This window comes from Mirounga angustirostris, unplaced genomic scaffold (genome assembly GCF_029215605.1).
Source record: "Mirounga angustirostris isolate CCGP_5_RB_7025 unplaced genomic scaffold, mMirAng1.0.hap1 SCAF_2, whole genome shotgun sequence".
Classification (NCBI taxonomy): Eukaryota; Metazoa; Chordata; class Mammalia; order Carnivora; family Phocidae; genus Mirounga; species Mirounga angustirostris.
Window position 1 is genome coordinate 165401821 of NW_026991710.1, and position 17987 is coordinate 165419807.

General features: G+C 38.8%; 1 long non-coding RNA gene across 1 annotated transcript in view; it reads right to left on the minus strand.

Moving 5' to 3' along the window:
- Positions 1-15293, minus strand: part of LOC135363129 (uncharacterized) — a 30399-nt gene extending 15106 nt beyond the window's left edge. The window contains exons 1-2 of the long non-coding RNA XR_010408822.1: positions 15143-15293; positions 3846-3948 (exon numbers count right to left, since the gene is read on the minus strand). This is a non-coding gene — a long non-coding RNA (uncharacterized LOC135363129). The remainder of the gene's footprint in view (positions 1-3845; positions 3949-15142) is intronic.
- Positions 15294-17987: the final 2694 nt, after the last annotated feature.

Consider the following 17987-nt stretch of genomic DNA (forward strand, 5'->3'; position numbering starts at 1 on the left):
TAGGAAGACATTATCTAATTGAAGATCATGAAAATTTGCACCTAAATTTTCTACTAAGAATTTTATAGATTGAACTCTTACACTTAAGGCTTTAATCCATTTGAGTTAGTTTTTGTATATGAGTTGAGGTAGTGGTTCAATTCCTGTGTGGGTAATGTTCTATAGGTGTCAAATTCATTGTCAATTGAAAATTTTCCTTTAATGTTTCTTGTAGTGAAAGTCTATAGTGATAAACTTTCTCAACTTTTGTCTGAAATTGTAACTTCACTTTGATTTTGGAAGATTGTTTTGTCTAGTTACAGAACTCCAGGTTGATGGATTTTTAAAAATTATTCTTTCACTCCTTTAATGATAGCACCTCATTCTCTGTTTGCATTTTTTTCTATTGAAAAGTAGGTGGATATTCTTATTCTTGTTTCGTGTGTATCCTTTTTCTCTGATGTTTTTAAGATTTTCTGCTTTTTATTTGTTTTTAGCAGTTTGAATATTGTAGAGGCTGCTTTTAGGCAACAGGCTTGAGTAATGGAAGTTTGAGTAAGGCAAAAGGACCCACAGCAACTACCAAGCTGAATGCAAACAGGTTCATTAAGTGACCCACCTTGAAATAGTCATAGGTCATAATTGACCAATTACAACTAGACACATTTCCTAAGATTACCAAAAAAGGAAAAATTTCATACATTACCGTAACTCCTCACTCCACCCTATAACTATGGCCCCTCAACCTCACCTTGTCCTAGTCTCTGCTTTTCTGTCCTGCACACTGCTCCCTTGCAGTGTTTTCAGTAAACTTCTATCTTCTTTGTTCTGCCTGGTTCAACAACTCTGTACAGTACTCAGTGCTCATCTCTCAGTTCCCTTTATCTACATCACCCATTCCCCAACCACCTCCCCTCTGGCAACTACCAGTTTGTTATCTATATTTAAGAGACTGCTGTTTCTTTGTTTGTCTCTTTTTTCTTTATTTGTTTTGTTTCTTAAATTCTACATGTGAGTGAAATCTTATGGTATTTATCTTTCTCTGTCTGACTTATTTTACGTAGCGTTATACCCTCTGGGTTCATCCATGTTGTTTGCACCTCATGTTTATTTAAGCATTATTTACAATAGCCAAGATATGGAAGCAACCCAAGTGTCCCTCCATAAATGAATGGATAAAGAAGATTATATATATAACTGAACATTACTCAACCATAGAAATGAATGTGATCTTAGCATTGTTAATTGTTCTTTGGACATTGTAAATACTCAGTTGTTGAGTGTTAAGATATTGTTGTCCTCCTTTGTTGAGTGTTGGATATTGTTATGGATTATTTTGATTATACTGAATTTGTTAAAGCTTTGTACGGAAGAATCTAGAACACCTATTGGACTACAGTAGCCTTATTCCAGGGGTGCAACCTTTCTCAAATATCTACTAAGTGCCTGTGTAATTCAGCAAATCTCTCTACTCCAACATCTCCTAGAATCCTTACTTGGCTCATAGCTTCCCTATACCCACTGTTTACCCAATACTATAAAATCTTGCCCTACACATATAAGGCTTAGTATTCATCCAAGAGTCAAGCAGCACCGAATCAGTTTCCTCAGGTTCTTCTCTGCAAAGTTCCCTCCTCTCTGGTAATCTGTCTTATAAATTCCATTTACCTCAGCTATCCCAAACTTTGACTTATGTGTTCTTAATCCTACAAGACCATCACAGTCTGTATGATAGTATGGACCTATATGGAATCCAAATTTGTATGGACTCCAAAGTCCTGAGCTGCTATTGAGAAAGGACCTCTGGGCAGAAATTCAGAACAATTATTTGGCTCACTTAATTCTTTTCTTTTCTTTCCAGGATCCCAGTCCCATGCTCTGTTGTTTAAAATCTGAAAATAGCTGTTCCATATATTTGGTTAATTTTTAGAGTACTTATGGTGGGAGGGCTGGTTTGGTGCCAATTACCCTGTAATAATGAGAAACAGAACTCCGGGATATTAAAAAAATAAATAAAATTAATGTATTATTTTCTTATTATTCCTTTTATTTATTTTATTTCAAAACTCTTTAGAGATTCCCTATCTTACTCAGTATAAAAGTATAAGTCCCTCTCAAGCCCCTTATAATGTCCTGAATCATCTCACCTGCTGTTATTTCTCTGACTTCACATCTTATTCTAGCCCTCATTCCCTCAAACCAGATGTGTTGGCCTTCTTGATCTTCTGCAAACACACTAACTTTATTTCTCAGCATGTTTACTTATAGTTATCTCTAAATGTTCTTTCCCTTGTATCTACATGCTTTATATCCTCACTGCTTCCAAGTATTTGCCTCAAATTCACCTGTAAATATAGCTTTTCCTCATGATCCCATATACAGTATATACCTTACCACCTCCCACCACTTTCTATTCTCCCTTACCTGCTTTATTTTCTCTAAAGCACTTAACAATACTTAATACACTCCAAAAATCCCCAGTCCTGAACAAGCTCTGGAACTTTTACTTGGCTTATGGTTTCCCAATATTTATTCTGTGCTCAACATCATGGAACCAGGCCTTATACTTGGGCAATTTAGAATTCAACCAAGACAATGAAACTTCTTTGTAGTTTTATTTATTCATTTGTTTGTCTGTTTCCATTCTTCCTACTAGAATCTAAGAACACAAATATTTCATTTTACCCTTGCTACCTGGAACAGTACCTGGTAATACTAAGTGTTTAATTCATAGTTGTTGACTTTGTGCAGTAAAATTTCTCGTGTACTTGGAGAAAATGCCATCTAATTTATAATCATGAGTGGAAGCAAGATATTGATAAAAATAATAAATATATGGGGTTACTATTATAGGGAATGTCAGAGGAAACCACCTAGAAATGATTAAGAGAACTTCTGAAGAGCACAGAGAATCTTCTTGTGAAGAAAATCATAAATTTGGAATAGGTCCAATTATAGAGCTAAATCTTTTTTTTTCCCCATGAGCACTTAGCCTCTCAGGAATAGAAGACTGAGCTGGTCAAATAATAGCAATTAACAAAGTTGGTGGGGCAGAAGGACAAGGGGGTAAGGGCACTGAGAATACTGATGAGCAGTTTAGGCTGGTCAGGCTAGAAGAGGAATTACATACATCCTTACATGATGAGAAGGGAACAAAGACTGGAGGTTATAGGGGGCAAAGAGCATGCAAGGTGGGAACGAAGATGAAATACAGTTGGAAGATAATGGTTAAATTTTAAATTTCTCTGGTTTATTTTTGAAGTACTGAAAAGATCTCAGTGATGACTTGGCCTGAGTCATTCAGTTTATCAATGAGGAAGTTAAGTCCTAAGCTGGTTAAGTGACTTCTCCAACATCTCCAATTAAAGAGTTCTACCTGAGTGCAACCCAAGTCCACAGGGACCAGTGAAGAACAAGTCTGCCACTGGGCAGCTTCTCCCATCCAACTTTCCCTTCACGTGGGGTCCCAGCTATAGTCACTTATTCTCCCTCAACTTCAAAACTTCAAATTTCCCAATGACAAAAGAAGGAAATATGTAGACTACAGCCCTGCACTGTTTTCTGTGTGGTTCAATAAATTTTTGGCTTCAGAGCATTTGTTTTTAAGACAAGTTAAAATGTAACTGCCTCATAGCATTTAGCTTGCCAGCAGGATGCTTGTCTCTAGCTGACAGGACTGGCTGCCTTGTGTTGTTTGGGTTTCTAACCAGGTTGTCTAACAGCAGGGTGCTTTTCAGTTTGATCAAGGACAATGGGCTCTAGATCAAGGTTTATCATTTGTCAGGCTTTCCTCTCAGATTGAAAAATCTCATGGTCACATTGGCTGTTGGTTCAGCTGGAGTTGGAGAGAGGCAAAAGTGACTCACCTGGGTTATGAGTTGCAAGGGAGTCTTCCAGTTTCAGTGTGATGTTGTGGTAAAGGTCTGTGTGATGGGTCAGGAAACCTGCGATCCAGTCCTCCTTCACCATCTATTTGGAACATGTAAATAAAATCATCTCACTGCACTAAGCCTTGGTTTAATCATCCCCAAAGTGAAGGAATAGAAGAAATCATCTTTAGGGTTTATTCCTGTTCAAAAATCTTGAATTACATGGAAACGGATAGGAATCTTCCCATGTGAAGACCTGTCAGATGAAACATGAGTCAACTGAAGTCTCCTAAGAAATTCCTTTTACTGCTTTATTGCTGGTTAATGATCATTATGCAAAATGAGTTAAGGATGAACCAATGACAGTTAAAGTGAATTCCAGCTCTTGTGGGGGAATCTGAGAGATCCTGAGCATCCTGGCCACAAAAGGGTTAAGCCCCTTCAGATGAGGCAGAGAGGGGCAGTGAAGTCTGAGTCTGGACAGTCAGTAAGCAGAATAGATAAGCCCCAATGCTAGAGAAGAGATATTTGCTGAGTTCTCTGTTTTATATTAGAGATGAATTGCTTTGGATCCCCAGATGTTAATTGTAGCCAGAAAAAGGCCAGAACACTGCGATTGCGTGATATAGTCAGAAAAACACATGATTTGGAAATGAACAGACCTGGAGTCAAACCCAGTTGTGGTCTAACTATCCATCTTTTCTGAATCCAAATTCTGACATTAGTAACTTGGGGATAATTTTATCTTGCATGGGTTTTATGAGGATTAGAGATAATATATGCAAAATGTTTGGCACATGGCAAACATTTGCTAAATGGTACCCAATTTTATCATTGAAACGTGAGGAAAGGGATGAGAATTTTAGCCCAAAGAGCAACACAGAAACACTGCGATTTTGGCAAACTCTGGACATCTGGGGATACTCTCAGATCCAAACGTGATTTTGTGAAGAAGTCCTCAACACAATCACATAAGGAGAGTGATGTTCTTAGGATCCATGGTGGCAGCTATGGAAAGATGCACAGTCACATGTCTCTGAGCTTCCTTTTGGGGACTACAGAACATAGTGACCCCGGAACTTCTATAGAAGAGCCTTAATGTTGGTAATTTAGTTGACAATGGGGACCTAGGAACCTGCCTTAAAATTCAGTTTGTACGTAAGTTTATGAATGATTTATAAATGTCAGTTGTGCTTTTCAAGAAATGGAAGACTTATAGAGTGGGAGGGGTAGGGAGACAAAGTTCCATCCTCATCACACTTTGTGAAGCCCCCACTGCTGTCATAGCAAACAAAGTATGAAGGCAAAATTTTGACTCATAAGAGTTTTATGCTAGTTGGGACATTAGAAATCTCAGCGAGTTCTCTCCCTTTATGGTTAAAGACAACAGCATGGAAAACAAAAACTATTGGCCAAATATTAATCAGGGTAAAGGGATAAATGTCTATAAAACCTGGTGTTTGGTTTCAGTCTCCCAATACATATGCATATATGTACAATCACAGACACACAGACACACACAGACACACACACACGCTCATTAGAAATAGGACTGAAGACCAGAAGGCAATAGGGTTTCCATTGATTCTCCGTTCAAATACTATTCATTTGATAAATATAATGACAAAGTATCTGTCCTTGACCAAACTCTGGTCAGTCTCACCTGAGCTCTTTTTTCAACTAGTTCCTGTGCTTGGGTATATCCTCAAGAGCCCAGTTTTAGCAAGAATCCTGTCATGCTGGTTTAGCCAGACTCTTCCATCCTCAATCTGATCACTCTTGATAATCTGACCAAACGTTTCATCCTTCTCCATCCGCCAAGTGATGTCTGATCACTTTGGCCTGCCTTCAGCAAGAATCCTATTAGGATAGTTTGGTAAGGAATTACCTTGCCCTCTTCAGTAATTTTCCATCTCCAGAGTCCCTACCTCCTCCCACATACTCCAACCCCCTGCCTAATTCTGCTCCTTGGCTTTAAATTTCCGCTTTTCCTTGTTATATTCAGAGTTGAGCCCAATCTCCTTAGTGCAAAACCCCATTGCAATGGTCCCTGTACCTGTCACAATAGTCCTGAATAAAGTCTGCCTTACTCTTTTAACAAGACTCAGAATAATTTTTTTTTTTCTCTCTAACAATGAACACCTAAAAAGCAATAAACTAAACTTCAAGGCAAAGAAGGGCAGAGAATGGAAAGCAGCCTTTCTAAATACAGGTAAGTGTAGTGACCAAAAAAATCATGTTAAATGTAATAGGTTAAAGTAATCAAATATTTGCTAATTGTGTTTATAGAGGTACAGAGACAAAAGTTATAATTTTTACTTTCAGTAAGAATTGTTCAATATGCAACTTAACTGTATATTTTTATAGGGTTCTTATGCCCTTTATAATGCTACTGCAGAGAAGGAAGGGAGCATGGGATATGGGTACATTGTTCTACCTACTTATTAGATAAGTGACCTTGAGCACCTGGGAAGGTGCTTTGAGACTTGGTAGCTTCATCTTTAATAGGAAGGTAATAATCCCTACCTCACTAGATTGCAGGGAAGATCAATTGAGTTAATGTAAGCAAAGGAGCTCTATAAACTTTAAAAGGCCCATACAAATGCTAATTGTAGCTATTTTCTTCTCTCTTAAGAGTGCAGTTGGCCTTCTTGATGAAGCTTTTCAGAGAAAATTGACCCTGAGCTTTCAAACAAATGCCCTTTTAGAGTCTTTAAATTATGATTTGAACTTTAAGAAAAAAAAAGAATGGATAACTTTCAAAATTACCCAATTTTGAATACTTTATCCTCCTTCCTTCAGGTCTCATTGGCATCCCATGCTGTTTCCAGAATTTAGCACCTTGTTTTCACCTCTTCCTGGTGGGAATTTGCTTCCTCCTTTCTTTCTCCCCCTCTCCCAACCCAAAACCTCCAAGAGAACTGGCTAGCTAGGACATCCTCAGCAGGGCCTTCCAAAAACATGACAATTATGAAATTATATCAAGAAAAGATTTAAGCTGATATTTAAGACAAAGTTATCAACAATTATGTTGTAGAATTGTCTGTAATTTAACACACTTCTTTGACATACATCTTGTTTGGTGGTAACAGAATGTCATTTCTAAAGGCATACATGGGGCACCTGGGTGGCTCAGTCAGTTAAGCTTCTGCCTTGGACTCGGGTCATGATGCCAGGGTCCTGGGATTGGCCCCGCCTCGGGATCCCTGCTCGGCAGGGAGCCTGCTTCTCTCTTTCCCTCTGCCCCTCCTCCTGCTTGTGCTCTCTCTCTCTCAAATAAATAAATCTTAAAAAAATACAAAAAATAAATAAAAGCATACCAGTATCTTAAAATTGGAGACACACAGGAAAATGACTGAAGGTAGCGGGTAAGAACCCGAGCGATGGGGCAAGATTGGGGATGCTGGACCCTCCACTGCTGACCTGCAGAATGTAAACCCTGCTGCTACTTCCTTTCATACAATTAGGCTCATGTGGAATGGAGGCTCCATTACAGCCAGAGAAGTGGATTCTGGGTTTTTTTTGTGAAATTCCTTGATTTTTAAATATTTGCTAGTTGATGAACAAGAAAAAGAGGTAAAGACCTAACGATGCTGGGACCACAGAAAATACATTTGTAAGACATCATGGACTATGTTTTGGTCGGAACTAGAGATAAAGAACAGAAATTCATCAGTCCAGACCCAGCCTCACTACCAGGTATGAAAAGAATTCACAGTATATGTCTTACTGAAGGTATGGGAAGGACAGCAGCTTTGGGCTTTCAGAGTTACTTGTTATTATCTCATGTGCACATTTACGTTGTTAAACAACAAAAATTCACCTGAGTAAATTTTAAAGATCTAACTGGCTTTATTAATCGATTCACGAATTAGGCAGTATCCCATTTAGCAAATAGGAAGAAGCTCCATTGAGCTGCAGAAAAGGAAAGGTTTTTAAAGGCAGAGAGGGAGTGAAAAAATGGAAATGATCAGCAAAGAATGCATTGTTTTAGGCAAGGTGGCCCTCCTAAGGAGAATGAAAAGTGTCTGTCAGTAAATTTCCTAGTGCTGACCAGGAAATTCCAGGCTGGCTGCTTAAAGGTTACAATCCTGTGGGGGTTGAGACTACAGTTAGATGTTAAGTTTGGGTTTGCTGATGTGGGGCCTTAACATAAGTGACTCCACTTGGGCCGGGGTTTTTTTGTAATAGTGTTGATCATTTATTCCACAAATATAATACGTATTGGGTCACTATAGATTTCTGAAAAGAGTGGTGGGCAAAATGTAGAGGGGAGTGAGATAACCCCTGAGTTTTAAGTAACATATAATTTAAATAGAAAGACAAAGCACATACAAGTGAAAACAAATTATATTATGAGAATTACAATGATATAAGTCCATATAAGACAGTAATTAGTAGCACTGGCCATGGAGTCAAATGGATGTGACACCAAATCCTGGCTCTTCCTAGTTGTTCATGATCTTGGCAAATGACTTACCCTCAGTCTTCTCAACTGTGGGTTAGGAACAGTAATGGAATCTACCTCATAAGAATGCTGCGAGCATTAAATGAGATAATACATGTAAAGTTCTTAGCTTTACAACTTAGTGTCCAGCACTGAGTTGATAAAATATGCACAAACAATAATAAAAATGATGGTAATAATAATAATATTGGAAATGAGCCAAAAACTCAGATGTCACGCAGCAAGTGATGAGGATCATGTGATTAGCACAGCTAGTATGAGTTAGACTCTTGCTGCTTAAGGGTGCACTGTATGCATAAGAAACACTGGCATATTCTGGGACCCGAGCTCACGCCCACTCCAGACACATCAGCATCTGAGTTTTATTGGGCACTTTCCCCAGGTGATCTGCATGCATATTAAAGTTTGAGGATCATGTTAGAAGATATCAGAGGAGGAGTGAACAATGTGTACTGGAGAAGAACAGAAGCTTCCAGGATGAGACAAGATGGATATGATCATAAGTTTTCAAACTTTTTGGTCTCAGAACCCCTTCACAGTCTTAAAAATTATTGAGAAACAGAGACCTTTATTTAATGTTTTGCTTATCTGTTTAGTGTCTAATAATAAAAGAGCTGGATTTTCATATGTGTTTCAACGTTCAATCTATTATACTATGTTATTTTGGTTGAAGTATATGAAGAAAATCTGGCTTCCTACAAATGTGTAGCTTGGAAAGGTAGGAGTATTTTAATACTCTTTTCGGATAACTGTGGATATTCTCTTTTGTTCTTTCCCCTATAAAATTCTCTAAGTGGTCATTTCTTAAATTTGTGAATTATCTAATGAGTAAACATTTGGGAGACCTGGATAACTAAGTGAATGAATATTTTCCAGGTGACCAATGCATGCTGCTACAACCAGAACATAGGTGAAAGATCCATTCAAAGCAGACTAATGGATTTTAATGTAACAGTACCAGAACTTCATTGCACAAGGGGTTTTCCTCAAGCAGAAGACCTTTTCATGTACTTCCTATTTCTTTACATAGAATAATAAAAAGAAAGAAATGTACTTAAGTGTCAAAATTAATCAAATTAATAATGTTTACCATTTCACTCAGGGCATTCCTTAAGTGAAACAATACACAATGGTGAGACAATGCAAATAGTACGGTTCGGGACCACGGTCCTGATTAACGCTAGGCAGTTTTACCCACCATTGCTTTTGCACCATCAGTGAAAATTTTAACACAGTGCAAAATGTAAATAAGATCTTAGCATTATTATAAAAATAGTTTTGACCTCTCAGATGACCTTGAAAGGATCACGGGAACCATAAGAGTCTTTGGACCTTATTTTGAGGACCATTGTATTAGAAGACTGGAAGACAGGGGTTAGGTAAGAGGTTAGGGGACATGGAGGGGCATACTAGAAAATGGAATTATGCCAGTGGATGTCTGGAAATAGGGGTAAGCAAAGTAGGTTCTACCAGGCTACATGAAGCAGAGCTCATCCCAGAAACTGCTGCCTTATCTGCTTTATTTTGTCCCTAAAAACAAAGGTGTATGCAGAAAGGACACTATCCTTTTAGCTTGCTTTAGTGAACCAGCCCCTGTGAAGTAGTCTCTACTTCGACTGGTCTACATCTTGTGAAGTGAACTTGAAAATCTGGGCAATTGATTAAAATTCAAAATTCAAATTCAAAGAAGAGATTTCTCTTCTGCCATTATGTTTAACTGAAAAAATTTCACTCTTTTTTTTTAAAAAAGAGGAAGATATAATGTATTATTTTTGTTATTTTTTAAGATTTATTTCTTTATTGAGAGAGAGAGAGTGTGTGTGTTAGTGGGGGGAGGGGCAGAAAGAGAGGGAGAGAGAGAATCTCAAGCAAACTCCATGCTGATCATGGAGCTCCACTCAGGGCTCGATCTCACGATCCTGAGATCATGACCTGAGCTAAAATCAAGAGTTGGATGTTTAACCAACTGAGCCACCCAGGCACCCCTCTTTTTGTTATTTTTAAAGCAGACTGCCACCTCAGTTTTATAATAAATGATATTTTTCTATATGAATGACACTCTCCTCCAATACCCAAGGGATTAAGAATACTATTAGTAATTTTTATTTTATATACTTCAGAGAAAATGTTTATAGTTTGGAAAACTTACGGTATCAGATTCAAGATTGCAAGTCACCTTGATTTCTAAATGTATAATCATCATCATGTATTTAGAGGTTTATACTGTTGACCCTGGGGGGTATAATAGTAGACTAGAACCCAGTGCCTTGGCTTTTCTGTCCCTAAATTTTACCCAAAGATAGGAAGATACTATAAAACACCAACAAAATGAGAGCTAATTAAAGAGTCTGCCTCAGGGCTAGGAGTTACCCGTTGACATTGACTAGTACCTATAAGGGCTGCCATATGCAGACTAGCAAACAGGATAAAGATAGAGTAGCCTGAGGAGCTGAGGATCCTTGGGACCTCTCACTCTCTAAGGTTGTGGCCATCTTCCACTGTCCAGTAGCCTCCAATCCGAACTTTCTAGGAACCAAGTGTAATACACCTTGCTCTCCCCTGCTCTTCCACCAGCCAAACTCTGCAACTCAAACTTACACCAGCACCTGAATTATCTGTGCAATTAGTCCTGTGCCATCTGGCTTGATAGCTACTCGAGAAAGTGTGTTACTCAGAGAAATGTACAGTGAGGCGCCTTCTCATCCACATGAGGCTTTAGCTTACGCCTGGGGCCGCTCTCATTTTCTCTGAAATAGACTTTAAGAGATGCTTGGCTGCTTAAAATCATTAGTGAAAATAACTCACAGGAGGACTTTAGAGCTAACATAGCTGAGCATGCCATTAGAGCCCTATTCAAAATCCTGCTCTGTGTGCTTTTTATTTTCCAACCTGACCTAGGTGTTTTACACCTTATATTCAAAGGGATATAAAAAAACAATCTTTTCTCATATTATAAAATCAATGTTTATCTATTTTAGATAGTTTGTAAAATTACCAAAAAAATGAAGAAAAATTAAATGACCTCCTTTTCTACTAATAGAAATTATTCAAAATTTGGAAATGAGACATAAATATGGGTGGCGCATCAGATGAGGGCAATGGCCCACCCAAAGATTCTCTAGAACTAATAAAAATATAATGTGAAGCACTATATAATTTCAATTTCTAGTAGCCATATTAAAAAACTAAAAACAAACAGGTAAAATTTATTTTTATAACATAATTTATTTTACCAAATATATCCAAAATATTATCAATTTTATGTGTAATCCATATAAGAAATTATTAATGAAATATTTTATATTACTTTATTGTACTAACTCTTTGAAACTTGGCATGTATTTTGTACTTGCTGCACATCTCAGTTTGGGCTGGCTTATTTCAAGTGTTCAAAAGCCACATGTGACTAGTGGCCACCATATTGGACAGCATAGATCAAGGGAAAGTTCAACTCACTGTTTACTTTGGTTAAAGTTCCCAGTCTTAGTGAAATCACAAGCTAACTTGTAGATTTTTGTCCAGTAGAGATCCAAATAATTTCTGTCCCTTAGGACTAAGATAACATCACCGGCCATATTGTGCTGTAGAATATTAACCAGTTTTGTCTCGAGCCAGGCAATTATATCCTACATTTTTTTTGTTAAATTGCCTATAAATATCTTAAGCATTCTTCTTAAACATTCTTTGAACCAGTCTTAATATCTTACTGGTTCTCTCATTACTTCATAAATTGAACAAAATGTTGTTCGTGTGTTCATTTTATAATTTTATGAGTCATGAATTTTACCTTGTTGAAAATCCTACTTTAGCAATTCCACTACCCAGAGCCACTATTAACGTGTTGCTGTCTCTTATTCTGTCTGTAGATCTATCTATATAATATATATTTCACATACAAATCTCCATCATCTCACTTTCTGCCTATATAAGTATTGAAAACACTGCATTAAGTAAGCATATATCCATTTTTGCTTGTCTGAGATCCAAAAATTTCATATATATATATTCAAGATTTTTGATATACCCATTACCAAATTATCCTTTTGAAATGCTTTATCACAAACATTCTTATTACCAGGTTATAAAAGTGCCTGATTTCTTACTGTCTAGAAAGCTCTTTACAAGAATTGCTGATATCTGCTCTCCCTTTCTTGTCCCAGTTTTAGTGAGAAATAATTGACATATGTGGTTGTGTAGCTCTCCTTTTTTTTAATCTAGAATCAATTTATCTTATTACAGTGATTAAAATTTTCAGAACAGAGAGTAAAATGTTCATAATAATAATAGTACTAGTAAAAGAAGCCTTCTTCGTTTTATGTCTGACTTAGGAAAAATACCATTAATATTCTTATGAGGTGAGATGCTTGCTATTGTTTTGTGATTTTTTTTTTTATCATATTCAGGATATATTTCGCTACTCCTGTTTTACTATTTAAAAAAAAATTGGAATAAAATTTGAACTCTATCAAGTACATACTTTTCCTTTGATCTACTAATATTATAAATTATGTTCACAGGGGGGCCCCTGGGTGGCTCAGTCATTAAGCGTCTGCCTTTAGCTCAGGTCATGATCCCAGGGTCCTGGGATCGAGCCCCGCATCGGGCTCCCTGCTCTGTGGGAAGCCTGCCTCTCCCTCTCCCCTCCCCCCTCTTGTGTTCCCTCTCTCGCTGTCTCTGTCAAATAAATTTCTTTAAAAAAAAAATTATGTTCATAGGTATTCTAATATTTAAATAAACATATGTTCTTATATTAAATCTTACTTGACAAAGTATATTATTCTTCTAATACATCGATTTCCTGATATGTTAATATATTGTAATATACTGAGAAATTTAATAAGCTATTATTTTTTAGTATATTTGGCATCTACATAAGTGACATAAGTAACATAAGTGTTCTATATTTAAAACTATTTCATCAGATTTTAATATCAGAATCATACTAAAATGAAATTTAAAGTTTTTCTTTTGAATCTTTAGGAACCATTTTTTACAAATTTTTTTATGATTATTTATTTATTTGAGTGTGGGATGGGGGAGAGCAGAGCAGCAGGGAGGAGCAGAGAGGGAGAAGCAGACTCCCTGCTGAGCAGAGAGCCCAACATGAGGCTCATTCCCAGGACCTCAAGGTCATGACCTGAGCCGAAGACAAATGCTTAACTGATTGAGCCACCCAGGTACCCCTTTAGGAACTATTTAAATGGTAACAGGTAATGGTAGGGGCTGTCTATTTCCTGAACATTTAAAATAACTGTCTTATAAAGCCCACTGATAGCTTTCCTAGAGGTTATTCTTTCATAAACTTCAAAAATTTCTTTCACAGTGTTGGTCTATTCCAATTTTCTTCCTATACTTGAGTCATATTAAAAGGCTTAAATATAGTTAAATTTTATTAAGATGTCTAATTTGAGTACTGAGATCATATATATATATATAGAAAATATTTTATGTATACATAACTATGCATGTATATATAAAACTGTATATGTATATATGTGTGTATATATTTATATAAACATTATCTATGTAAATATATTTTATAATAGTTCTATATTTATCTTTTCTTATTTTTTTAAATTAAATTAGCCAGAGATTTGTTATTTTTATGTGATAGGACATTGACTTTTCATCAAAATGGATTAGTTTTTAAATTTTCTCTGATTTCACCTTTTTGATTCTTCTTCTGAGGGCATTAGGAAGCCACTGAAGAGTTTTTTGTTTTTTTTTTTAATTTTTTATTCTTATGTTAATCCCCATACATTACATCATTAGTTTTAGATGTAGTGTTCCATGATTCATTGTTTGTGCATAACACCCAGCGCTCCATGCAGAATGTGCCCTCCTCAATACCCATCACCAGGCTAACCCATCTTCCCACCCCCCCACCTCTAGAACCCTCAGTTTGTTTTTCAGAGTTCATCATCTCTCATGGTTCATCTACCCCTCCGATTTCCCCCCCTTCATTCTTCCCCTCCTGCTATCTTCTTCTTCTTCTTTTTTTTTTTTCTTAACATATATTGCATTATTTGTTTCAGAGGTACAGATCTGAGATTCAACAGTCTTGCACAATTCACAGCGCTTACCAGAGCACATACCCTCCCCAGTGTCTATCACCCAGTCCCCCCATCCCTCCCACCCCACCCCCCACTCCAGCAACCCTCAGTTTGTTTCCTGCGATTAAGAATTCCTCATATCAGTGAGGTCATATGATACACACTGAAGAGTTTTAAGCAGGAGAGCCGTCAGCAGAGGTTAGTGCTTTGAAAGATCATTCTGCCCTCTGTGGGGCCATGGGCGGGAAGAACAGCACAGACAGCTGGACTCTCAGTCCCACTGAGACTCCGGGGCCCAGCTGTGGGACAGGAGAGACTCAGGGATTGGATGTGGGCCAGACCAGGAGGAGAACTGACTCAGCTATTGTATAAACCTTTTCCTGACGGGAAGTTGAGGTGTGGGAAGCAGCGGTATTAGAGGATTTTGCCTGATGATTCAGTCCAAACCCAATATCCAAGATGTGCACCATGTAAACACTTTTTTGAATAAGATGAGGCAGACATAATGGTTTGTTGAGGGAAGAAGTTAGCCAAGACCTAGGATTAAGAGACCAACCCCTCCACCCACCATAAGGGCGCTGGGGTATGGAAACAGGACTCTCACAGGTCATACACAGAAGGTTGTGCATGCACAACCCCAAGGAGCCTGATTCACACGAAGTTCTGTGGCAGTTCTGTGGGCACCACTGGCCTGGAAATCTGCATAGGACACCAGTCCCATTAAGCGGCTGAAGACAGAAGAGGGACAGCATGCAGAAACCTGTTCATATTACCTGGGTCAGCTTGCTGAGGCTATGGGGGAAGTTGCAGATCAAAAGGTATCAGGCTATATCCCCGGGCTCATCGTAGGAACATGGTGCCACCAAACTGAGACTAATTCCAGACATCAGCTGCAATCATCATGAGATGTCTATTGTACGTCAAGGCCTGCGATAGATCAGGAAATGGGTTCAGCCAGGAAAACTGAGTGAAAAAGGCCCTGACTGATGGCATTGAGAGGGAGGATAAGAGACCGCTTGCCTCAAGATCATGCTCCTCCTACACCTCAACAAGCCGCATGCCTTCCTTTCCTTCCCTCTTTCTCTCCTTCCTTTCTTCACATCGCCTCTCCCATTCATCCTTCTCCTTTGTCCATGTCTTCGTCTGACTCCTGATGTCCCATGCTCTGTGGTTGTCTCTTGGTGTTAGTGAAGTCATCGAGCTTGGGCTCCCACCCCCCCGAGAAGGAACGCCAAGCTGATGTGCCTCTGCACTCAAGAGCAGGGCTGCCCAGAGACTCGTTTCAAGACATTTGTCTGTCATAGAACAATGGCATCTGCTGCTGAGAAGAAATTAAAGCTACTGCTAAGTAGAGCAGCACAGCACATAATGGTCTTGTTGAACGGGGGAGGGGGTTTGATGGTGACGGCTGGGAAGCTAGGACTGATAAGGTCTTCACCCATATTGCCTGCAATCCCAAAGCAGCTGGCTGCACAGCTGCCGTGGAGTCTGGCACGCTCCACACTGCTGGACACCGAAGAGCACACTCAAGTGTTGGGGGAAATCCAAAAAAGCAGGAAACAGCTTGACCAGGACCAGTTCTCCCTGCATATCAAAGTGGGGCAGCTAAAAGAAAAATCTGGGAAGGGACAGTATTGAGGGCAGGGGAATAGTTTAACCAAATTGGCTGCAGTGCAATCAAAAACAGGACATGAATAGGATGTGACAACCCTTCCCATTAAAACAGGACCCTTGTCAAGTAAAATAGCCCTCATGAATTGGCTAAAAACCCCACAGCAGGGCAACTGACCTCTTGGTCATTTGGCAGTCACAGAAGCTAAAAACGAACTCCAATTAAATTTTAAAATAAGACAAAAACCATTGTGAGTAACAAACATGACTATTTCTCTGAGGCAAAGGCTTCTATTTTTCCCTTCGATGACCTTGGAACAATGAGTTACTGAGTTCCCTCTGCAGAGGATCAACTGTGAAACTTCAGACTTTTCTGCCACGGCCCTGTTCCCTCCAGGCCTCCAGCCAGGGTGGAAAGGCTCTGAGGCTCTTGGGCTCAGGCACCAAACTGTGGCGTAGGAGGAAGCGTGAAACCTGAGTTTGAATGTCAATTTCCCCCATGTTAGCTATATGATTTTCGTCAAATCACTTACTCACGGCAAGATCATTTTGTTTGTTTAAAAAGATAAGAACAATGGTATATATCTCATAAGGCTTATGTGAGGGTTAATTGAAAGAAATCTATGTAAATGCACTCTGCCCAGTGCCCGGACAATTTCAGGGAGTCAGGAAACATTAATTCATTTCATCTTCCCTATTAAAAATTTCCATATCCCCAGAAACTAACACAGCACTTGGAATACAGTATAGATTCAACACATGGATGTGTAGCCTAGCATACTGAACGATATGAGCCGTGTTCTCTAACAAACCATGACAGTTTCTTGAATGTGCTGTGATTATTCAGTCTGCTAGGAAAACAAGAGTGTGCAATTGAAGTTTGCTTATTCACTCAAAAATATATCTTAGTTTTGTCTGTTTTGCATTACATACTGTGTCAGGTCTTGGAGATGCAGCGGTGAAAAAGATAAACATGGTCCTTACCTGTGTCACTCAGGATGCTTTTGGGCCCATGTAACAGAATGCCTAGCTCCAAGCGACTTAAATAATAAAAAGGGATTGTTGCCTTACATAACTGGAAAAGCTGAAGGCAAAGCCAGCTTCAGGGGTGGTTTGATTCAACAACCCACTGAAATCACTGGGGACACTGTTTCTTTCCACCTCTGCCTTCCGCAGCATCTGCCATATGATAAGGCTGGTTGCTGTCAAGGTGGCAAGATGGCCGCCAAGGTTACATGCTTTCTCTTCCATATTCAGAAGCTTCCGTGTTCTGGAGACTCCCTGTCAATCTCTTTTTGTGTCTCACTGGCGTTAATCAAGTCATACACATCCCTGAATATACAATAGATGAGACTGGATCATGCTGCTTAGTTGAGGCCTGAGCCATAGGCCCTACTCTGGAGCTGGGGCATAGTCATCCAAAGACAAAGCTGAGAGCAAGTACCAGAGACACCCAGTAAACCCAGGCTGGGCACGAAGAGAAGAGGGCCACCCCCAGAGGTAACAACCACTACAGTCATGTTAGTGTCGCCACAGAGCTTCCATTCAGTTTTGGCAACTTTGAAAAATTGACATTTCAAGAACAAAAATTAAAATTTCTATGCTGCTTTCCTGAGGAGAAATGTGTATCAAGAATGAATAAAGTCGGGCACCTGGGTGGCTCAGTTGGTTAAGCGACTGCCTTCGGCTCAGGTCATGATCCTGGAGTCCCGGGATCGAGTCCCGCATCGGGCTCCCTGCTCGGCGGGGAGTCTGCTTCTCCCTCTGACCTTCCTCCTTCTCATGCTCTCTGTCTCTCATTCTCTCTGTCTCAAATAAATAAATAAAAATCTTAAAAAAAAAAAAAAGAATGAATAAAGTCACTTCACATGTAATTATAGAGTCATTTAATAAATTGAATAGCTAATATATTCAATAAATGGTGCTAGGCACTGAAATGTACAGAAAAAATGCACTTTTAAAGCCACTATGATTACGAAGCCAACCATACAATAGACAAAATATTTT